The sequence below is a fragment of the Erpetoichthys calabaricus genome, chromosome 12, assembly GCF_900747795.2.
Source record: "Erpetoichthys calabaricus chromosome 12, fErpCal1.3, whole genome shotgun sequence".
Classification (NCBI taxonomy): domain Eukaryota; kingdom Metazoa; phylum Chordata; class Cladistia; order Polypteriformes; family Polypteridae; genus Erpetoichthys; species Erpetoichthys calabaricus.
Window position 1 is genome coordinate 121854217 of NC_041405.2, and position 25985 is coordinate 121880201.

Consider the following 25985-nt stretch of genomic DNA (forward strand, 5'->3'; position numbering starts at 1 on the left):
TCAATGCAGAGGAATTGGATAAACCTCTTACACTATCAGAATTACGAGACACTATAAAGTCACTTCAGAATGGGAAAGTACCAGGGGCCTCATGTATAAACGGTGCGTATGCACAAAAATGTTGTGTATGCCCATTTCCACGCTCACATCGCGATGTATAGAAACTAAACTTGGTGTAAAACCACGCACATTTTCACACCAGCTAAATCCTTGGCGTACGCAAGTTCTCCACTCAGTTTTGCAAATTGGCGTCACCCAGCGTCAAAGTAGTGCTTTTGTTCAAGTATGGTTTCCCTTTCTTTTTTAGATGCACATCCCTGATGGCTTTATCAAATACAATGAAATTAACAGCATATTGTTTATTAGTTTAAGGCATCTGATTGTAATTAACCCGTAACAACATATGGATGGCAAAACTATTCCAAATACCATAGCTGCTTTAGCGTTGTTACTCTCAAATATTTATCCCACTGTATCTGAGTGTAGAATCACAGCTCTACAGCAGCTGCTTGGAAAGAGAATTATCAGTATACAGCATCAAGCACACCCTGCCTCAACCATGTGCTATTTGAACTGCTTCCATACGCAAACACTTCAAAGCCTTTCCTGTAGGGACCTCACGGTTCAGAAACAGTTTCATCCCAAGAGCTCTAAACGCACTCAATCAGTCCATCAAGTGCTCTTTGTAGAACTGTTTGTACCTCATTGTAAACTTGCAATACAGTCGTAATATTGCACAACCTGAGCCACTTTATAAACCACATATTTACATATGATGACGATATCATTTTTAAGAAGAAATGGAGCAAATTATGTTTTTAAATTATACAGATACAATTTCAACATCATTTAAATAATCTATATTGTTAATAATTAAACATGTGAGGACACGGTGGACAGCGGTAGCGACGAGCTGGCGCTCTGTTCAGGGAATGTTCCTGCCTTGCGCTGTATGCCTGCTGTAGCTGGCGCGACACTGGAAAGATAGATGGATAGAATAATTAAACATGTACTATGAAGATATTTCACTGTTCCTTGAAAGTTTTGAAGAATCTGTGCTCTAAGCTTACAGATTGCTTGACATCTATTACAAAGCTGATTGTGTGGCGATTGGGTACTTGGAGAAAGAAAAGGAAGGACAGGAAATGGAGGTTAGTATGTTTGAAAGAGACAGTACTGCTGCAGTAAATTATTTCATCAAAGTTAGCGCACGGCACAGCAAGCATCTTGCATGAGGCAGGAGCAATCTCTGGACGGGGCGCCAGCTTGTCACAATCACTGCGCCTCTGAAAACTCTACGGGAGTGGGCGGAGCAGCACAGCACTGAATTCTCCAGCTGGACGCGGCGGTACAGGTAAGTGGGACGTGTACCGTACATAAAAAAGGAGGGCTGAGCAAAGTGGGGCCGGTATTGTTTCGTTACGGTCACCAAGTAGCCAAGCCTCCTACAGTGGATCTAGGGCGAGTGGCCGATCGTGCCGTAGGGGCGAGTCCAGTGCAGGGGTGTGCAAGGAGCCGGCTGGTGAGTGCCGGTTGCCAAAGCACATCGCTCCAAAAGCCGGTGGCAGCCTCACTGAGGTCCAAAGGAACGCAGACAGCGCTGGGTCTCTCTTTATCCCATAAGGAGACCCAGACTATCATTGTGTCCCAGAGTGTAAGGAGGAGGATCCTGACAAGGGGCAGGCTGGGCCCGTGCACCCACCTTGCTGTCGAGAGCCGCCCTCTGTGGGTGCAGAGGGAAGCCTCGAGCCTGGCTGGGGACCAGGCAAAGCACAGAAACTCGTCCTGTTGCCATGTCCGAAGGGCATGGGGAAATGGAGGGAAGTGGCAATGCTTTAACTGCAATAACCGTGGTCACAGGTGGAGGCGCTGTCCGTATACACTTACGGATGATGCCATGGAGTGGCGTCCTGGACGCGCCTCCCCACCCTTGTTTAGCTTATCGTTTCTAGGGTTGAACTGTGACCCAGGACATGCTGGCGCCACAACCTGTCGAAGGACAGCCCTCGCGGGACGGGCCACTTCACCCTACGGGCTTCAGCTGCGGGTGGGGCAGTGTGATAGATGGCCAGGAACCCTGCTCGCTGGGACGGCTGGAGGAAGGAGGGACCAGGAGAGTGGCACTTCTCTTCCTTGGGCACCTGAATGGTCCTTGATCCCTGGAGGACAGCACTTCCAGGACACCAGGAAGTGCTGACAGACCAGGGTTCACAGGTTGGATCTTGTCCTGGAAACATTTTAGACAATTTTAAACAAGACAGATGTGCTCGATATATCATTTAAAGTTGAATAATTGTATTCTTTGTGCATATGGAGCTAGAGTGAATTCTGTGCATGGCTGCCTTCCACTTCTTTTCTGAAATGTTGAGTAAGAGGTAGTAAAAGAAATGTGTTGCTGGAAAGTTAAATTTGGAGCAAAATTGTTTGTAGGATGCAAAGATGTTGTCTATGTATAGCTCTCTAAGTGATTTAATCCTGAATGTTTTCCAGACATTAACAACTGCGTACATTTGAGAGGGTGGAAAAAGGTGGTTATCGTGCAGAGGTGTCACAGATAGAAGCTTCTCTATCTTGAAGAACTTCCTACATTAGTTCTATATTCTGAGTGAATGAAGCAGAATTGGGTTGTTAGTATATTGGTGATAACTTGTACTTATTGGGGTACAAAGCAAGGAATATAAAGAAGTACTGCAGAATTTTATTTCTGTTGCAGACCAAGTCTGTGTATATTCATTTATTTGTCTCAATGTCCAAGTTTTTATAGTTTGTATATTTGCTGCCCAGTAATAAAATTGAAGTTAGGTAGGCCCATTATACCTTCTGTCTTAGGTCTTTTTAGGGACGCCCATTGGATACGTGGATGTTTCAAATTCCAGATAAATGAGATTATGATTGAATATAACTTCTTATAAAATTATTTATTGATGTATATTGGAATGTTTTGAAATAGAAAAAGTAGCTTAGGAAGGATATGCTTCTTGATAGTGTTAATTCCTCCAGCTAAAGTGAGATGGAGGGTTGACCATCTATGCAAGTTTTGCTTAAGTTTTTCCATACAGACAGCAACATTTTGATGATAAAGTGCTTTATGTTTACTTGTGATGTTTACTCCTAGGTATTTAAACTGATCTGCAATGATAAAAGGGAAGGTGTCCAATCTAATATTGTGTGCATGAGAGTTCACTAGAAAGAGCACACTTTTATTCAAATTAATTCTGGAACCAGAAATCTTTTGAGGTTCTGTAAGTGCTGTTAGGACTGCAGGGACAGTATTTTGAGGATCTGATATATATAGTACCACATCATCTGCATATAGTGAAATTTTTTGTTCAAGTCCTTCTCTGATAATTCCCTTTATCTCATAACCATTTAATTTAGACAGTGAACTGCCAGTGGCTCAATGGTGATTGCAAAAAGCAGCGGTGACAAGGGGCATCCTTGTTAAGTACCACATTCTAGTTTGAAGTAGTCTGAAATAATGCTGTTAATACAAACTGAAGCTTCTGGACTGGTATACAGTAGTTTGATCCATGCACAAATGTTTGGGCCAAACCCAAATTTCTTCAATGTAGTGAAAAGGTAGTTCTGTTCAACCATATCAAATGCTTTTTCTGCATCCAACGATAATAATATCTCCAGGGATGTTAGACTTTTTGGGTGAATATATTACATTAAGGCGGCACGGTGGCGCAGTGGGTAGCGCTGCTGCCTCGCAGTTGGGTGATCTGGGGACCTGGGTTCGCTTCCCGGGTCCTCCCTGCGTGGAGTTTGCATGTTCTCCCCGTGTCTGCGTGGGTTTCCTCCGGGCGCTCCGGTTTCCTCCCACAGTCCAAAGACATGCAGGTTAGGTGGATTGGCGATTCTAAATTGTCCCTAGTGTGTGCTTGGTGTGTGGGTGTGTGTGTGTGTCCTGCGGTGGGTTGGCACCCTGCCCGGGATTGGTTCCTGCCTTGTGCCCTGTGTTGGCTGGGATTGGCTCCAGCAGACCCCCATGACCCTGTGTTCGGATTCAGCGGGTTGGAAAATGGATGGATGGATATTACATTAAACAGGCATTGAAGATTGGAAGCTAATTGTGTGCCTTTAATAAATCCAGTCTGATCTTATGATATTACCGAAGGAAGCATTATGCCAATCCTTCTGGCTAGGACTCTGGAGAGTATCGTAACATCATTATTCAGAAGTGAGATTGGTCTGTGTGATGCACATTGTAATAAGTCTTTATTTTGCTTAGGAAAGATGGTAATTAATGCTTGGTGAAAAGTTTGAGGTAGAGTTTTATTGTCTCTAGCTTCTGTAAATGTTGCTAATAAAAGGGGAGCTAACTTAACTGAGAATTTTTTATAAAATTCGGCTGGGTAGCCATCAGCACCTGCTGCTTTCCTACTCTGAAATGTATTTATAGCATCTAGTAACTCTGATTCCAATTCCACTGCACTGAGAATATCTAATTGTGGTATCTGTAATGCATCCAGAAACACATTAGATTGTGTCTTGTCTTCTTTAAACCAAGTAGAATATAAGGACTTGTAGTAGTCTCTAAATGTGTCCATTATATTTTTATGGTCAATGATTTTGTCTCCATCTCTGTTGGTAATTGTTGGGATTGTATTGCGAACTTCCTAATTGAGGATTTTTTAAGATAAGATTTTATTAGCTTTCTCTCCATGTTCATAGTAATGGTATTTTGGTTTAAAAATGAGTTGTTCTGTTTCTTTAGTTGTCAAGAGGTTGAGTTCTGAATGCAGAACCTGTCTTTTCCTATGAAGTGTCTCATTTGGACACCTGGCATGTTCTTGATCTATTCTGGTAATTTCACTGATTAGCTCTGATACTTTCTTGGTTTCCAATTGTCCTTCATTCACTCAAAATATGGAACCAATGTAGGAAGCTCTTCAAGTTAAAGAATATTTTATCTGTGGCACCTCTACATCATAACCACCTTTTCCACCCTTTCAGACTTACATAGTTTTTAATGTCTGGAAAATATATGGGATTAAATCATTTAGAGATTTGTATATAAATAATGCATTTACATCCTATGAACAATTCCACTCTAAATTTAATTTCCCATCAACACAATTTTTCTACTATCTTCAAATTAGTAGCTTTGCTAAACAAAATCTGCCCCATTTTCCTCACCTCCCACCTATTTCTTTTCCAGAATAGATATTTACTAGTCTTGAAGACTCAGACAGCATTTCTATCCTTTTAAAGATCCCAAAGTACAATGGGGAAAGGATCTCTTACTCAACATTTCAGAAAAGGAGTGGAAGGCAGCCATGCACAGAATTCACTCGAGCTCCATATGCGCAAAGCATTCAATTATTCAACTTAAATTTTTTTTCTCAAGCACATCTGTCTCATTTAAAATTGTCCAAAATGTTTCCAGGGCAAGATCCAACCTGCGAACGTTGCAATTCAGCTCCAGCCACATGTTTTGGGCGTGTACCAAATTAGCATCATTCTGGACAAAAAAATTTTTGACAGCCTTGGTGTCACAATCCTGCCTAATCCACTAACAGCTGTGTTTGATGTACTCTCAGATGGACTTAAAGTGGAGAAGGACAAAGAAACTGTAATTGCCTTTACTTCACTATTACCACGTAGACTTGTCTTGCTCAACTGGAAGAATCCTAACCTACCTCTGTTAAGTCAGTGGGTAACTGATATACTATTTATACTTTTTTATTTATACTTACTTTATACTTGTATACTACTTAAAATTGGAGACAATCAAATTCTCTCTTAGAAGATCAGTTCAGAACTTTTTTAAAACCTGGCAGGATCTAATCAATAATATTTTAGAATAAGCATTTATATTGGGGAGAAAGACTCCTTTCTTTCTTTACTACTCTCAAAAGTTTTACTCTGGCTATTGGCCTTTCTATCTGTCTCATGGGTGGGGGTTGAATTGTATTTAGTTTTGTTAAGTTTGACTTGGTTGTATGGAATGTTACATGCTTTGAATAAATTCAATTAAAGTTAAGAAAAAATAATTACTAGTTAATAAAAAAAAAAAGTATATTGATATTGTGAATAAAATAAAGTGCATTTTCAAAATTGCAAACAGTGCAATAAATAAATCCAATGAAGTGTTCTGGGTGTTAAAAATCCAGGAAGCCAATAGGTTAAAGTCACAAATGTTCTTTTTTCTTACTCTTTCCCAAGGCTCATCAGAAGCCTTGGTACCCCAGAAATACGTCCTGCCACATCCCCATCAATCTGCCACCTCAGGTGGTCCCTGCGGACGTGTAGCTGCCACTTCCACAACTTCTCCCAGATGCTGGAACGTTACGATCCCATCCGTTTTGCAGCTCCCATGGCCTTTCTCTCCCTCTTGTCAGCTGAAAGAGCCCATCCACCTTCCTCCTGCTCTCCATATTCTAATCAGTAGTCCGGATGTTGCCCTATTCATCCTCTTTGTTTACTTTTTCCAAAACCAGTGATTGCTTTTAGTTTTGTATTTTTTCCTTTTTCTGTTCTTTATTTTTTTTCTCTCTATTTATCCCTACTCCACTAACTCTTTAATTCTAAAATAATGTCCAGCTGGTGCCTTCTCTGCTGTCAGTCATTAATTAATGTTGGCACATGCGCACCTCTGCACCAATCTGAGCAGCACAAGTTGTGCCGCAACCACTAAGACGAATAAATGGAGCTGATTCACACCTTCTAACTTCACAACAATGAGAGAGTGTGATTAAACATCTACTGCTGTGTGGATGGCAAGATGCCTTAAAATCACAGTTAAACATAGAGTGCGCCTGTTGTTGCATGTTACAACAGTACATGCAGGTTGTTAGTGGGAAACAACCTGAGGAATTTTTTGCTGCATGGTAATCAATGCACACTGTGGACATCACTTGTGAGTTGCTACAACACTTTGTATGTAAGGTGGTGCACCATACACCTCACACCCTGGACCTTACATCAAGTGATGTCAAATGTGCAATGACTGCTCAAAATGAACTAGCGATTCTGTTCCTTAATTAGGACTTGTATGATTGGTATGACATTTTTCTTCAATGCACATATGCTTTGTATTGTTTTGGAGAAAACTGATAAATAATTATAAATTAAAGTACTTTATGTTTATAGCCAAACCAAACCAAACTTCTTAAATAGGGCACCAACAAGCCAACATAGTAGCCTCGCAAAAGTGGTGCTGTGCACCGGTGACCTTGACCTTTAAAATCCCTACTTGCTCAACCACTCCACGTCAATTAGTCATCGAGTATATCCATTAGACTGAACTTGTCTCCTGTATCTTTTGTGATTTTTTGCAAGTTGAAATATGAACAGTCTTGAAGAGCAGTGTGTTTTTGTGATATTTTACCAAGACTTTTCAGAAGTTGCAGCAAGCTTGTGGAGAGGATTGTTGAAGTTGCACACAATGTTATGAATGGATCCAAAATTTCAAATGGGCAGGCAATGCCAAAACTGGACAGTGATCATGTTGAGAAAGTGCATGCTTTGATCCATGACATTTCTAAGATGTTAGGCATCAGTAAAGGTTCTTTCACAAAATTTTGATAGAAAAATTGCAGTTAAAATGTATTGCTACAAAATTTGAGCTTAACAGATGGACACAAAGCGAACTATGTCACAGTCAGTCAGAAATTGTTAGATTTACTAAAAAAACGTTCTTATCATGTCATAACAGGGGATGAAAAATAGGTGCACAGCCCCTTCAGACTTTTTTTTGTCAAAGCTGAAATCCACCCTGAAAGGTCACCAATTTCAATTTGTAGAAAATTTGCCACAGGACGTATGCAACATTCCACAAAACAAGCTCTAGGACTCATTCCAGAAATGGAGAAGCATTTGGAAGCAGTGTGTAAATAGAGGATCAGAATACGTTGAAAGAGACAAGTCTAATTAAGTTATACACATATTAATAGATTTTTTTTTAAGTTCGGTTTCTTTTTGGACAGACCTCATGTTTTTCTCTGCATAAAATATATTTATAAAATTTCTCCCAACAAATATATAAATCATCAAATTGATTGTGCCTCACTTCATAATAAAATATAAAATAAAATGCAATTCAAAGGAATGTAATACCCCAGTATAATGACGGTGCCCTCAATTGTGAGAAGCAGATCATAGAATGGTTGAAATAGTTTACTGTCAAATAATGCAAAGAGGACGTGACACGTGTTTCGCCCTAATTCTGGGCTCACCGTGGCGGATGTTAGCTGACTTGCTGACCAACCACAAGCGTTACCTGGTAGGTAACCACCCATACAATCAGATTGTGATTCAGACTACGAATGCCGTGAATGTAATTACCCCGATCTACATTCTGTCAAATAAATGAACCACACGCCGTGGCGCAACGCTAGGGACTTCGCCTCTAGCGCTGACGTCCGAGGTTCGATTCCCGTAAGGGAGTGCAGTGAGTGTGTAGGCCTGATGAGCCCAGAATTAGGGCGAAACATGTGTCGCATACTCTTTGCATTATTTGACAGTAAACTATTTCAACCATATATATATATATATATATATATATAGTAACATCATAATAGGCAGTGATTTTCAACACTGCATAAGCCACTTTTAGACTTACATCTATCCATCCATCCATCCATTATCCAACCCACTATATCCTAACTACAGGGTCACGGGGGTCTGCTGGAGCCAATCCCAGCCAGCACAGGCCACAAGGCAGGAAACAAACCCCGGGCAGGGCGCCAGCCCACTGCAATTAGACTTACATATTCTCCAGAATGGTGTAGAAGAAATTAAAGGGGGCAGAAAATGTCTTTTCTATATGCAATTTGACAAAGCACCACTGGCGATGAGACATACAGTAAGATAAAATCTGAAATCCAGCAAAAGAAGGAAATTGGTTATCACTAAGTGAAAGAAAAAGGGAGCTGCTGTCTGCGATGACATTATGCTTTTGCCAGTGCTCATACTGAAACGGTGTGAGTCTTTGTGACAAGATTAGCACAAGATTCCAGAAGAGATTAATATTTGCATGGTTGGGCATAAGGGCTGTGTGTGTTAATGAAATTTTGGTTCATTATAACAAAATGAGGAGAAATATTTGTATTTGTACTCCATGAAAGTGTTTTTTAAGCATTTCAGCTGAACAGGTACAGTATGTACATGACAAGTTATTGAAGCTGTCTGGCATGTGTGCGCAGTGATTTTTTTTCATCCTGAACTGATTTAAACATGTATGCACTGTTTACGGGGGTAGAAAGGAATTATCAATAGAAGCTCAAATGGATGTAAAAGATAAGGAGCTGCTGATATTGGGTATGTGTTCTAAATTATTTAATTCTTGTAGAATTTCAGATCTTTCGCTTTGGTATGTATGACAAAGTCCTGTCATCTTATCATTTCTCATTCTTGATCAGTGAAACAGCTCCTGCTTTTATGTCAACATTAAGGAAAGCTCACAGATTTGGTTATTTTCTTGGCCAAATGGTGTGTATGACTTTGCTTTGCAAGCAGAGTATAAGGTTGTGGAGGCTGTCATTTTCCTGTCACTGTATATAGGATTTGGTCCATGTCAATAATAATGTACCTGCATCTCTATTCTGCTTGGCATGGCATGAATGTCCTCTCATGGAAGGTGCACTCCTGAATCTTTTTGGGCAGCAAAGACTCAGAAGCTATGGACTGATTGCCAAGGGTGGGTGAATTTCTGCATGATGGACAAAAATCCTAACAATTTTATAAATATAGATGTTTCTTCTGTTTCAGTTTTGTGCTAATACCTAATAATTATTTTCTGTTATATATTAATTATTATAAATATGTACAGCAATCACATATCAGAACAGAGCAGGGTTTTCATGTAATGCATTATTCATGAATTTTATGATGCTTCTCATTCTCTCATGATCTCATTTTGTGATTGTTGAGCATGCTGGCAAGGCTGATCCTATACAGAATCAAGAAGATATGGATAATGAATTGATGAGCATTCACTGTGGTTTTTTTTTTGGGCTCTGGTTGTTTCCATGACAACTTTTCATCACTTTATAGTCTGCAAGATAATGACCAGGGAAAATTTTCTCCAGACATTGTAAATAAACAACTCTATCTGTCTATTTATTTATTAATTTTTATTTAATGTTTTGCTCTGTCCTATTTGTAAGGTTGTAGCAGGCACATAGGTGTTGAGGTCAGCTGAGGTGAATGGTTGAGGTGAGGTGAATACTTGATATATTTGAATGTCATTACCTTCCCAGCATCATAGACTGTATAAAATAAATGGATGCTATGAAAACAGTGACATTCAAATATGTTATATCAGCTATGCACCGCACCTCAACATCTATGCTTGTTATACCTTCCTAATGCCTGCAGTTTTAATATTTTTTTAAATATTATACTGCCTAAACATAATACATCACCCTGTTATCTTATTCAAGTAATACACTGGCAATAATTTTGAAGACTTATAACATTTTTTAGCAAGACAGTCTAGCTGGTAAACTGTTCAAATGTGGCACACAACTCACAGAGCTCCTTTTAAAAGCTTTCTTGCATAAATATCACTTATAAAAAGATAGTGAGCAAGCACTGTCATCAATACAAATGCATCTTGTGTCTCTTTTATTGTGAACCAGGGTTTCCATAAAAAACCTAATAAACAAATAGGGTGCTTCATGACTTTTATGTATTTTATGTTACAAGTACCAGCGAGAATTAATTATAAATGATGGAAAACCATCCACTTTCAGATGAAATGTTTTGGTCTCATTTTAAGTGAATTCCTTTTGTTCATGTGAAAGGCAATATATACATATTAGTACTTCATTTTACAAGTTTATATTTTGCTGTAGACCTAAATATAAATGTGCAAAAAATTGGAGTGTATGGCGTTACAAACATCAGTGTTTGTGAAACTATATGCAAATCAAACTTCCCAGTTTCTCTTGTTACTACTTACCACTCTGTGTCTGTGTTTTGCTGTGGTTCTTAGAGACACATTCATCTTGGTACTAGCTTATGTGGTGCCCGGCGGGCGTCCATGCCTGGCCGGGATGCCCAGGAGGAGTGGAGGAGGGCTTGTGCCTCCTCCAGGACACGAGGGGGCGTCCTCCTTGGTTGCTTTGGGGGCCACGGGTACAGAGCTTGGAAGCTCTACCCTGTAGGGGCCCGTGGTCACCGCCAGGGGGCGCCCCAATGCCTTGGGAGTGTTGGACCTCAGCACTTCCGCCACACCGGGAAGTGCTGGGGGGGAAGAGAGATGGACACACCCGGTGGACTTCCGGTTTCACCGCTAGGGCTTCCGCCACACAGGGGTGTGGCTACAGGCCCTCAGGATGCAGCTGGAGCCCATCCGGGGTGAATAAAAGGGGCCGCCTCCCTCCAGTCAGGGACGAGAGTCGGGTGGAAGAGGACGAAGCTTGGTGGAGAGGAGTGGAGGCGGACCAAAGACTGAGAAAGGCATTGTGCGTGTGGCCAGGACTTAAGGGGTGATTGGTGCTGAGGCACTGGGTATGTGCACTGTATCTAATAGAAATAATATGAATAAACGTGTGTGTGGTGAAACCATCGTGTCTGCCTGTCTGTGTCCGGGCTGTTCCCCACACTTAGAAGAATATTTAGATGTTACCTTGGAGAGGTGAAGGGTCCTTAGCCACACCAAGTTCCTAACCAAGTGATTAACTATCTGTCTTCATCTGTTATAGGACTTAGCTTGTGTGTCCATTCTTTCCAAACCCTTCCTTTTGAGGAATTCGAAACTATAAAGATTCTAATATGGTTTTCAGTTGACAACAGGAACTGATATGAGCTCACTTAAAATTGGCTTGCCAAGAGCCAGCACTGCAAGGGTCTCATTTGTGATCTCATGCACCGTAAGTTTGGTAGTGGACATTGGTGCCAGTGCTGACCCTTGACATGGATGTTAACATTTTGCTCACAACCTACTTCAGTCATTCGGTGAAATTTGTTTGTGATTGATACATTGTGCTCTTCCTGTGACAAACAAAACCCCTAATAAAGCAATTTTCCATTACCAAAGTTGTGAAATGTGGACATTTTATTGAGATGACCATCCATCAAGTAAAGATTTGATTTCTGTGGTTTGAATATATTCAATATCCAGTCTTTAAATTTACAAATGCAAAACGCTCTATCCATTTGATGAAATAATCCACCTCCGAAATTAGTACAGAACACCCTTAAATTAACTCCCATTGTTTCCTCTATTTCAGTTATGGCTATAGAGTGTAATGGTCCAGCCAAAAGACCATTTGGGTTATTGTTACAAGTAGACCAGGCAAATCTTAACATATTTGCAGGTACCCTTATGAACATCTACACCCCAAACTACCACTAACATATTCCTCAGAGTTTTATAATCTTCTCATCTATCAAAACGAGTATTAACTTACAGGTTCTGGAACATGAGCTTCAGAAAAAACAAGCTGGTATTTGTCACTTCCAGTGTTTTATGGTAGTGGTACAACCCACACTAATGTTTCTTGAATATTTGAATACTAGGGGGCTCCGCCCCCTGCTCGCTTCGCTCGCCAACCCCTGGTGTTGTGAAATTACAAAGAGCGTGATGTATGAATGAGATATAGTATAGTGTGAAGGTGTAGATGACGCATATAGGAAGCAAATAAAGTTGTGCATGTCCAAAAACGGGCTCAGAGAGGTAGATGCTAACTTTGTGTATTGTTTGTCCTTGTGATTTGTTGATGGTCATGGCCAAGGTTGGTTTTAATGGGGAACTGTCGCCGTTTAAGAGTAAAAGGTAATTCCAGGTCAGAACTTGTAAGGTTAATTCTAGGAATCAGAACAGTATTGTTAGCATGTGATGTTGTAAGAAGTTTTGTTTCAATAACATTGTGTGGCATGGTGTTGACGACTAAACGTGTAGCATTGCATAAACACTGTTTAGTGTTAAGGTTTCTTAATAGCATGATTATTGTTCCGTTTTTAAGGCTAAGATTGTGTTGTGTTAATCCGGCTGGGTTAATAGTGTTCAAATATTCTAAGGGGAAATTAAGATGGTCATTGTCGTCATCAGAGTCAACTTTGTCAGAGCTTAGAAAGAGCTGTGCAACTCCAGGAAGTAATGAAATGACCTGGTTACTATTGTGATCAACATTAATATTTTTTGGACATAATATAGTTTGTTGTGTTAAAAGGGGTATTTGGTGTAATGAGATTGCTGTTCCAAATATCTCCGTAACTCTTTTGAAAGCAATGCCAATTGTCTGCGTATTTTAAGGTGGACTGCAGAATAGCCGAGCGCATGGAATGTGGAACAATAGCTAAGCACTGTGTAAAATCTCCCCCTAATAAAAGTACATTTGCTCCAAAGGGAATATTATTATTTATCAACGTTTGTAGAAGTTTATCAATGGTGTTGAGTAAGTGACTGGATGGCATTAGATGCAAAAGCAAATTAACTATTGTAGGATCTAATGCAGTTCATAAAGTTTTCACTTTCAGGTACTTCGTCAGTTAGAAGCTTCTGTAGATATGCAGGATATGAATGTAAAGGAGGCAGTCTAATTTGACCCTTTTGACAATAACGTGTAAATTCATTACTTGTATTGCTAGTTGTTTCTTCAGGGAAGTTAAGTGAATGATAATGATTGTAAATGACATTCAGTAATCCCAATGAATTTTCATGAATTGCGTTTATTTATTTTGTCCCTTCGCTGCCGTTTTTGTATCTCTGAGACTCGAGGTGTTTCGTTTTGAACCCTTGCCTGTTTCGGTGCAGCACTTTGAGACGCGTGCTGTATGCGTGTACGTTCATTGTGTCTGTCCATCTGCGCTCGTTTCTGTTAATGTGTTAGTTGAGCTTTGCGTTTTTGGAGCTGAGACATTTTTTCTTCCGGGGTTTCAGAAGCGCGTTGTATGCGCTGACGTGTATTGTTTTTTTTTCATGCGGGTTCGTGTGTTTGGTCCCGTCACTTGAGCCGTATCGTTTTGTACCTGTGATCGTGAATTCATTACTTGTTTGTTCTGCAGCGTTAGATATATGGATAAGTAATAAGGAGGATCACACTCACTGTTAATATGGAGGCTTTTCTGTGGTTAAACGGTTAATAGTGGATCAGTATAATGAGATCGACCTATGCTGCCTAATTTGAATGTGTTCAGATGACATATGTTTAATACAGACGGTTCGTTTAGTAATGGGCAGGGTTGCCACCCGTCCTGTAAAATACGGAATCGGCCCGTATTTGAGAATGAAATTGCGCGTCCTGTTTTGAATCAATACTGGACGGGTTTTGTCCCGTAATTTTTTTATCATTTTTTTTAAAGCAGCGTCTCATGCAAATCATCTCACACGCATTTTATGAAGATGCCTCCTTTCCTACTTTTGATTGGGTAATACTTGATGTCATCGTTAGTTTGATTGGTCATTTTAACTGTCCAGTGAGGAGAGCGGGTCTTTTAAGTAGAGTCTGCAAAGTGTTGGCACTGGGATGTGGCCCCCGCTGCAGTATGCGTCCCTTATTTTTTTGTATTAAAAGTGGTAACCCTAGTGGGGCTTTGTGTCTCATTTCTTATTTATGTTAGTGTGGTCGTGGGTCCGAATCCTCGTTTTTGTGTATGTTCCGTGTGCTATGTTTGTAGTCTGTCCCGTTTTGTGTCTAATGGGTTTGTGTGGCGCTCGCGTCTGACCTCTTTTTTTTTGTGTGCTAGGGGCGGGTTGCCTCACTTTTTTATCTCTGTTAGTGGAGGGGGTGTTTGTTTGTAGTGGGTCTGAATCCTCTTCTTTGTGTGCATAGCGTTTCGTGTGCTATGTGGCGCTTGCGTCTGACTCCTTTCTTTTTGGTGTTCTAGGGGCGCGTCGCCTCATTTCTTATTGCAGTTACTGCAGGGGGGCTTTGTGTGTCGTGGGTCTTAATTCTCTTCTTTGTGTGTGTTCCGTTTCGTGTGCCATGGGCTTCGTGCACACAGCGCCGGCGTCTGATTCCTTTTTTGCTGTGTGCTATGGGCGCCTCATTTCTAATTTTACGTTGCTTCCCATGGGTGCGGCGCTGTGTGCGTCGCCGGCGTTTCACTCCTTTTTTCTGTGCTGATTCCTTTTTTCTGTGGTCGCGGCGCCTCATTTCTTTGACTCCTTTTTTCTGTGCTCACTCCTTTTTTCTGTGGTCTCGGCCGCCTCTCGCGGCGCCCCATTTCTTGGGGCGCCTGCGCAGTACGTCTTTTTGCGGCTACAGCCCATGGCCGGATGTCCCTGCGTCTATCCGGTTTACCATTCTCGGTTAGTAATGTGGATGGTCTTTGCACTCACTAAGATTCTTCCATACATCAAGACAAACATGACTGGTGGATAGAACTCAAGCAATGTCAAGAATATCAACTTGGACTTGAACTTTAGTGATGTCCAATATAGTAGCTAGGAATTTCTGTTGATGTTACATCCAATGTAAATGTAATTAACAGCACAGTACAATACATGACACCATCACAACGTTATATACAGTGCTGGTGAAGAACAATATGTCTATTGCACAAAATGTAAAGATATGAAATAATTGGACAAAGTAGTATTGCACTCCTGCATAGTAATATTTCAAATAAGTCTTTATAAAATAAACATCATTTAGGATGGACAGAGGAGTCTGGATATCAGAAAAAGACGGAGATGAATAATAGACAGCTTTTTAACCAGAGAGAATGCAGTAGGACAGAAGCTCTTTGTGTCTACTAGTTCTTGACTTTAGTGACTGTCAACACTTCCTTGATGGTAATAACTGAGTGTAGTCTATCATTACATTTTCAGAACATTTTCTGACCCATGATGTATATACAGTAGGTATTCAAAACACTCTATTTATTTCCAGGCTTACAGTCTTTTCTGCTATCCAAATAACATGCTCCAGTTTTGTTTTGAGTGAGCAGATACAATACATACCATTTAAATGAAACCCCTAACTGAACCAGCACTAATTGGGACAGGTTAAACTTTTAAAGTTGATATATAAAAAAATAAATAAATAAATAATAATAAAAATAATGTGCATCAGGTTTTTTGATAAGAGAAGTTATATTTTCATCCCAGTTCAGAATGTGACTAATAATAGTGCCAAGAAAGCTAACATTTCCAGCCTACTAACAATGACACAAGTTATTGTTAGGGAGTGAGAAAAGTGCTATATAAATGTAAAGAATTATTATTATTATTATTATTAAATAGGAGATGTGGGGTATCTCATAAAATCCACAACTATTTCCATTGTTTTCAGAGTTAAGCCAATTCACCATATCCCCATCAGTGATCAGGCCAATCAGGTTATTGTCATAAGTGAACGTCTTCAGTTTTATAGTTATGTCACTGCATACAGGTCATAGATGTAGAGGGAGAACAGGAAATGTGACAGAATACACCCCTGAGGGCACACTGTGCTCAGGATCAGGGATCACTGTCTGACATCTGTTCCTTAGAAAGCCAAGGACATATGGCATTGTCCAAGTTCATACTATCAAGCTTGGGTCATAGAGTTGCACAGGAGACAGGAAGATGGGACTAGGTTTCCAAGGAAGATTAACTTTATTGTTGAACAGGCAAAAACAGACACAAGAGGTTGTTCATTAGTTTATCTTCGGAACACAAGCACATAGGTAGCAACAGGCAAATGTCCACTCTAGCTCCACCTTTCAGCTTAAAGGAACACAAAGTCTTGTCCGTTGAGCAGGGTCAGTGGCTCAGAAACAGTGACTTGGGCAGATGCAGTCTTGGGAATGAATGAGCAGTTGGGCTGGATGGGGCTTGGTCTTTTAAATGTTCTAAACAAAGTGCAAGAAGCATGTCACACAGTAAGAGAGCAAAGCTGCAGCTGATCCCGCAAAAAGATGGTTAAGAGTATGTTTGTTTCCCATTGAAATACTGTTTAGAAAGGGGTTTTCGAAGGGCAGCTGTGTTTCTTTGCCATTGGTTTACTGCTTAACAGAGAGTCAGCTTGCAGCTAAGAGAGGATCAGCGCACAGCAGGAAAACAGAGGAAAGGAGTCACCGAGCTGTCTTTGACCGACCACTGCTGCCATCAAGGACAGCAAATCGGCTGGGACACTGGTCACAATACTTAAAAATTTACCATTGGAAAGCTCTGATTCAATTGTATTAACTACAGAAGTGAATTCCACAAATAAAATCCTGGCATAAGTAGCTGGGGAATCTTAGCATTACAAGATGTAGTAAAGAGCCATGTTTACTGCATCCTTAAATGATCTATTTGCATGGCAAGTAAACTGCTGGAGGTCAGGGTGAGAATCTATGACAAACCTGAGGTGCTGAAGAATTACACATTCAAATGTAATCATTATTTCAGTGGTCAGTGCCATTAGCCTGTGCTTTTATTTATGTATGGAAGAAATATTTTGTTTCTTGGGCAAAGGGATTATTGTGAGTTCTTTGAAACAGGCAGAGACTTTGTATCAAGCCAAAGACTGAGTGAAAATACAGATGATAATTGGTCCACACAGTGTCACAGCATGAAGGCAGGTCAGGCCAACAACTCAACATTATAGTCAAACATATGGCTTTCTGTGAACCTGAGAATGTGCATCTAGGACCACTTCATAACAGTAGCAGTTCACTTTTAAGTATTCATTCTCACCTTGTCAACCAAGAAGATGTCTTTGGGCAGTTGAATGCCCAGGTGGGAACAAGGTGGAGGTGGTGTGGGGGGGGGGGGGGGTAAATATTTTTAAATAGCATCTTCCCCATGCAGACATAGCATCATTTTGCAACCAGCCCTATCAGAGTTTGCTCTGTTAGCTGTGGAGTTGTGGAATAAGGATACTGAAGACTAAGGACACCAAGATCTCATGAACTAAGGGCATTAGGAATGAATCAGGATGGGTCTTTCATTAAAATCTACAAAAAATTGAATATTAGAAGAGGTTCTATTGATTATGGACAGGACGGGGACCTTGCTGACAATGCAATTTTGATGACATATCATGACCAAGGATTTACAAGAAGAGGTCACTTGATCTGGAAGCTTTTTATTATTGTTATATGTTTGCTAGTACACATCAGTTCTACTCCTAGGGGACCAATTGTGTGTTAAGAATAAAGATATGGGCAAATAACACCAGCTTCTGCTTAATTAAATGGCCTATGAATAATCAATGTATTTGTTTTCTGCTTAGCCTGGAAAAAGCTGTAGTGTAATGGATGTTTTTCTTGGATAACAAATAAAAAGTACTTATGCTGTGATTATTACATGTCTGCAATAATGCATTTAAAGTTATTTTGTCTACAGCAGAATTGTTTGTTAAAATCAACACAATTCTATTTAAACCTTTAACAACAACTCCTGGTTTCATTACACTGCAACTCTCAACAATGCCAATCTCTCAGAACAAACGCTCTAAGGGATGTGTGACAAAAATTGAAATACCCAAGACAAACCAACACAGATGTGTGAAGAATGTGCAAACTCTACATGAAAAGTGACAGGGGCCATGATTCATACACAATTTTCTGTCGCTGTAAGGCAGATGTGCCAACAACTGCACTCTGCACACTTATATTTATTGTTTTTTGGTACATTGTATTAATCCCGAGGGGAAATTGTCTTTTTGCATGACCTTTGGAGGTCAGAGTGCAGAGTCAGCCATAGTACAGTGCCCTTGGAGCAATTTTCAGGTTAAGGGATTTGCTCAAGGGCCCAACAGAGTAGGATCCCTTCTTGCATTAGCAGGATCTGAACTGGTAACCCTCCAGATACTAGCACAGATCCTTAGCCTCAGAGCCGACACTCTGCCTAATCATAATCATAATCTTTAAAACTGTCTATGCATTGCTAGTTAAATGTACGTGAGGAAGGTGTATTTTATTATTACTTATTTTAATAAACCTGTGGAGCACTGATTTTTATCCATTGGAAAGAGTGTTATGTAAAAAGACGCTCAACTTAATGAGTAAAATCAGTAGAAGAAATTTAACTATGTTCTAGGAAAATGTAATATTTTTTCATTCACTTAAAACATCCTTCCTAAAGATAATTTTGTTAACAAAAAGCATTTGTACTCATTTTTAAGCCTCTATTTTCTAATATAAAAATTGTGCGAATCCAGAGTCTGACCTTGTAGCATTCGACTCACATCAGGAGTCTATGTTGGATTATTCAACAAACCATTAAATCACATACCCCACACAGACACCTATGTTGAGAAAATGTTAACTAAGTAAATAAACATAACATCCAGAATTTTTGGATATCTGAAGAAAATGGAATCCTTTGAAAACATCCATGGTAGAACGTGCAAATTACGTGCTGAAAGTTGCTTCTTCTTTAAAGCTGTGAAGTAAAAATAAAAATGAAATTTTACAGAACTGTTTTGTATTAAATTACATCACAAACATTTTGTAAGACCTCAGATTTCACAAATATAACTAATGTTGTCTTTCTAAGCTGCATGGGCATGTTGTCAGTTTCATTATTTTTAAATGTATTGTTCCATTTAAGAGTGTTACAGTTCACCTTGCAATGTAATTATCCTACATGAGTGTCAATTTAATATTTGACTGCAGCACCCTGTCAAATCACTCCCTGCTCCATTCTGATATTTTAATGCATTTTAGGCTAACAAACCTTCACACATTAGGTGTGGCATCATTTTTATAAGGTGAACATTGTATAATAGAAAGAATAACAAAGTTTCTTCATGTTATGACAGATGGTCTCCAAATATTTCAGGGAATAGTATAGGCTACCCGACAGCTGGTTTGTTTTATTAGTGATGCAGGACACATTATAAAAATAGCTTAATGACATGACTTGACAGGTTCACTCCAGTATGCAAGATTGTCTTGTAAACAATGGAAATATCAATTAATGAAGCATTTGACTCAGGGTTCGCAAATAAAACATAGCCAGTCTAAAATAATTATGTGTTTAACTTATACAACAGGCCTGTATCCTTGCATTAAGCACTGAAGTGGTATAAATTATTAAAAATTTATCCCAATAATTTAATAGTGTTCCTTTTAGAGGAGCAGCCTCTGTTCGTTACCCACATAACTGCTCCTAACCTAAGCAATTCAAACAATCCACACATTAAAACAACAGATTTTTATATACAGAAATGTTGGCTTTATTGCATATGTAAAAATACTTAACAAGGAAGAATATTGACATGTGAATGTGTGAATAAGAAACATTACATAGCCTTCTTCATGCTTCCGTGCATGGTGATAGTTTCTCTAATTGTGGACTTGCTTTCTGCTTAACTCATGACTCTGACACTCACACCAAATTCCTCTCACCTCTCTATTTGCTCTTCCTCCCACTGGATCATCCTATTGCTATAACCCTTTTTAATCTTGGAAGGAAGCAGGTATTTATAATCTAATATCTTTGTTACTTCCAAGGCATCCTCAGAATCAGGTTGATTATAAATACTGCAGTGATTCTTTACATTCCTGGTTGCTAATTTTTAGGGCAAGTCAACCAGAACTGTTTTAAGCACCCTATCCTTCTTTAATAAGGTGGGAGCTCGCCTCATTTATATGTCTGAGGGAATTTACCATTGCCTATTGCAATAACTCTGTCAGTGTGCTGTGATACATTTCAAAAGCAATGTAGCCTGGATGGCTTACTACCTCAGATGAGAGAGCACTTTGCTTTAGTAACAGGCCACTTATTCCAAGTTCTCGGGACACCATTCCCTGACCTGACAGGGACTTGCCTGTTCAAATCCCTAAAAGGGATCCTACCCTGCTGGGCCCTTGAGCAAGGCCCTTAACCTGTAATTGCTCCAGGGGGACTGTACAATGCTCTGACCCCAAGGGGTATGCGAAAACTAACAAATTCCTAATTCAAGAAATTATATAAGATGAAATAAAGAACAGAAAAAAAATACTATTTGATGAAAACTATTGTGATTGTACTTCATAACACATTCCGCAGTGGACACTTATAGTTAATGAAAAAGAGAGAATGATCCATATTACTAAACGAGAATGGTAAACCGGATATGGACGCAGGGTCATGCCCGTGGACGCAAAAGACATAGTGCGCAAGCGCCACACAAAGCCCCCCCCCCCCCCCATAGTGAAACGGGAGAGACTACGCACGTGCGCAGGCGCCACACAAAGAACCCCCCCCCGCAACAGAGCAAAACGGGAGAAACTATGAACCGTCAGAGTAGGAAACAAAGTAAAACGTCATAAAGAGGATAAAGAACAGGGACAAACACATGGAGAGCAGGTTACAGAACAAAGCCCCCCTCCCCAGAGTACAGCGACAGACACTACGAACCGTCTGACATGCCGCAAGCAGGATAAAGCGAGGTCACAAATAAAACACAGAGTAGGAAACAAAGTAAAACTTCATAAAGGGATTAAAGAACGGGGACGAACACATTGAGAGCGGATTACAGATGATGAAACCTGGAATGCAACAGCTACAAAAAAAACTAGGCACTAAACACATGCACACCGAGATACAGAATATAAAGGCAGAACCAACAACGGTTAAACGTCCACACCACACAGTGGATACGGACCCTGAAGGTTCAGGCGCCTACATCGGGCGTCACAAAGCCCACTAAAGTACAAAAGGCAAATGTGCCTACACAGCATGGTAAGAACCGACATAATACGGAATGCGCAGGCGTGGCCGCCATATTGTGAGTGGCACTAATGCGTAGATCTAATGAACGTGGACTCCTACAACGTGCGTCTCAAACTGCATAAGCAAAGCAGGCACAGGTTCAACACGACACAGCTCGAGTGACCGAGATACAAACACGCGCCTGCCTGGAAATATTTAATGAACGCAAGTGCCTACAACGTGCGTCTGAAATGACGCAAACCAGGCAGAGACTCCTCCAAAAAGAAACAGCTCGACTAAACGATATACGAAGTGAGACGGGAAACACTACAGAGTCCGCAGTGCTCCACAATGCACCGCATAATAGTTCGGAAAGAGCTTCATATTAACAGTGGAGAGACCCACAGTGACACGGGCAAACGCTCCGTATTAAACATACGTCATCCTCACACAACCAATCAATACGGCATAGGTGAATCACATTACAGTTATGCATTATTATTACGTACGTCATCCTCACACGTGGCTACCCAGCGGACACGGGTTCAAAACGCCGGGGGTAGGCGAGCGAAGCAAGCAGGGGGCGGAGCCCCCTTGTTAAAAGGTAAACGGGTGGAACTACTTATTTTGTCTCTACTGCTTGCATTTGTGCTTTGCAAAGAACAAATGTTATATCTGGTAATAGAATATAGTAAAAGAACACTTAAAGGGGTGATGATATCAGAACCATTATTAGCTACTTTCATGTAATTTGTTCTGGAGAACCTGCTATTCCATTACTGACCCAAGAATTATGATTTTGGGATTGAGTCAATGGGAAGGAAAAGGCAATATAATTCTGTTTCTACTTGAAAAACAGGGTGGGAGACTTTGTGGTGGTTTACCATACGCCACAGGTATTTGTCAGTCAGTCAGTCATTATCCAACCCGCTATATCCTAACACAGGGTCACAGGGGTCTGCAGGAGCCAATCCCAGCCAACACAGGGCACAAGACAGGAACAAACCCCCTTTCAGGGCACCAGCCCATCGCAGGGCACACGAACACACACACCCACACACCAAGCACAATTTAGGATCGCCAATGCACCTAACCTATTTGGACTGTGGGAGGAAACCGGAGCACCCGGAGGAAACCCACGCAGACATGGGGAGAACATGCAAACTCCACACAGGGAGGACCCGGGAAGCGAACCCAGGTCTCCTTACTGCGAGGAAGCAGCACTATCACTGTGCCACTGTCCAGCCACACAGCTATTTGTGCTTTTATTTATTGATTTGTTTATTTATCAAAAGTTAAGGTGATTTTTCAACAGTACAAATTTACACAGTAAGCAAAATTAATCACCTTCTTCTGATACTTGAAAGGCTCTTCGAGTGCCTTATTGTAATTGTGTCACCAGCAGGTTTGTACATACCATCTTTGTTCTATCAAAAATGAAGTAAGTTATCTATTTTGAAAAGGATATTACTGATCTAGAGTTTTCACATGCATGACATTACAGACCCAGCCACTTCTAATGTAATTAATTCAGCCTTGTTGGGAGTGTTCTTAATTAAAGTATTCTATTGCCAACTAAAATGTGATATCTTTTCCCATTAATATGGCATTTTTCTTAATTAGATACTAACACATTCACAATACAACCTTTATTACCAGGAATGTGTAATTTTGAAAATAATTTCAAATAAATGTCTCATGGTATACATGTATAGCAGAATTTGTGATTGGTGTCTTTTTCATTGAGAAGAACTATTTTAGATGAAATCAAGATTCTCCTGTAGAATGTGTGGCAAATAAGGGCACTCTCGTCCCCTTGAACCCTCAGACAACACGTCAGGCACCTGATACAAGTCCAATATTTTGAATTTATTATAATAATACTGTGCGCAATCACCACTACTCCACACTACTCCAATAAACAATCACAATATTCAATAAACAATCAATCCTCCCAGCAGCTGTCACACTCCCTCCCAACTCCGGCTCAATCTGCTGGGGTTACCCATAGTCCCTTTATACTTCTTAACCCGGAAGTGTTTCTGTCCCTCAGTCCATGTGACTCTTAACACTTCCGGGTCAGGTGAAAACTCCTTTTCTTCAACCCGGAAGTACATCATTGCTTCTGTCCCCTCGACTGGGAAGTACTTCCAGGTTATAAGGCAAATAGAAGTCTCCAGGCCTCCCTGCAGTGTCCCCTGGTGGTCCCCATGGTATCCAACAGGGCTGTGAAGGGAAACTCCAAGGTCCATGATGCCCTGCTGGAACCCGGGGCATCTCCACGTTGCAGGGAGGGCTCCACCTGGCGGCTTGGGGGTATTGGCCGGGATAAGCTGCCGGCCATAGTCCACAAATGTCATAATTAAAAAATGCACAGTAGATGCATCTTTGTGGACATCTCTAATATTAGTTGAATTAAAAAGAGGAGAAATCTGTGTATGCATTCGCTGTCAATAGGGTCCTTTATCAAAAGATGAACTGCCGCCAGTTACAAATCACTCAGCTGCCTGCATGCAGGCACCTGCCCCACCAGACACTGCTGAGCTGTGCTCATGTCTACGCCTTACTTCCTGGTACAGAAAGTTCCGGCCAGACTTTGCAGCTATACAAGAAACATTGCTTATAGTTTTTAGAGTTTCAAATGACACTAATCCCAAATGGACTGACATGGACGAGTGTAGCAGCCAAAACAGCAACATGATCTCTTTCAATAAAAAAAAAAGATCCCTACCAATTTTAGCAGAGATAATTCTAACTGCAAGTTGTTGGGAGTTCTTCCACTGCTATACTCACATACTTCTGAAAAACCTGTTGCATTTGTATCCCATTTTAATAACAGATAGAAAAATCTCAAAAAAGAGAAGAACTTTATCACAGAGCCTTAAGGTTGGCACACTGGGTAATTAAAGAGATAACCTTTGGCACTTTTCAATTAGGACTTACTGTAAGTACATTAGCTGTGTCTACAGTAGAGTAAGTATGCTTCCTCAGCAACACATATTTTTAAAGAAGCTAATAATATGCACAACATAGCATGAGAATGCATTTGAAATCATTATGACAAGACACGGTTTTGGAAATAACAACCAACACTAACTTTGCCACTATTTTTTTCCGGCAAAAGAATGCTAGGAAAAAGTCAAAGCACAATTTACACTTGACGTCTTTGCACAGCCTATACACAGACACAAGTAACGGCCCATTCATTTGCTTGGTAAATGTTTAAATTCATGGTTCCCCTGTTTTGGGAGCTGTTTCTCTTCAAAAGTCCTTGTGGAAGTCTGTCTCTCCAAATGACATTGACTTTCATCTTCTCTTGATAGCATAACTGAGTGATAGGCAGCATTGTCCAGCCCAGTCCTTAATTACTGCTATGTCCAACTGTTTATAGAAACTTCATGCTCATCACTTATGTTTTGATCTGCCACATTTAAAATGAGTAGTTTCCACACGGCAAGCTGTTATGATATCAGCCTCAAAGAAACATTAAAAAGGGGGCCTCAAAAAGCCACAACACAGGCCAAACCAACCCTTATTTCTGGTCTGAGTCCAAAGCCATAGGTGTCTCTTGTCTATCCTCAAACTCAAAAGGCAGGCTTCCAGGCTTTCCCATGACTAAAAATGGGACTAAGACTTTGAAAATTCAAAAAATGTTCAAACATCCACATTAAGAAAAAGGAGAGAGGTAAAAACCAAGTAAGGCCAAGTAAGGCATTTTTTTTTTCCTTGAAAATTTGAAATATTTAATGAAAAAAATTCAAAACGAAGAACTAAAAGCAATGTAGGAAAAAAATGGTATTGTAAAAAAGCCAAACCTGAAGTAAATAAATTCAAGGACAGAATCTACTTAACAATACCTTAAGATGAAGCACAGGTTGAAGCCAGCAAATTGAAAAAGTAATCACAAGAATCACAAGTCAAAAACAGAAATCACCAAAAGGCAAAGCCAAAGCTCTACATACAGAAGACAGGGCAGCTGAAAATGACCAAGCAAATTTATAAATGTATTAAAATGTTAAAATAAAAACAGGTGGAGTTTTGAGGCTAGGGATTTGCACTGGCAATCAGAAGGTTGCCGGTTCGAATCCCGTAAATGCCAAAACTGACTCTACTTCGATGGCCCCTTGAGCAAGGCCCTTAGCCTGCAATTGCTCTGTCCTGGGTATGACGTTAATCTGCATCCAGGCCTGCATGTAGGCCCTCCAACCTGCAGGGAAAAGCCTGGGCGTCGGTGGCAGAACTGACACTCCACCCACCATAAAAGGCCTCACACTGTTCCATTCCATCTGAACTAGTGTAGTGCTGAGGTGTTACCCATTGCATGGTTGCACTTGGGTCCTAATTTGGGGTCCTGAGTTGGTTTGTCATGTGGTGGATGTGGCAATGTGCTGTATCAGTGCGTGCTGCTAACCTCCTCCTCCTCCTTAAAATAAAAAACACGCAATAATTAATAAACAAAATACCAAATAACTTA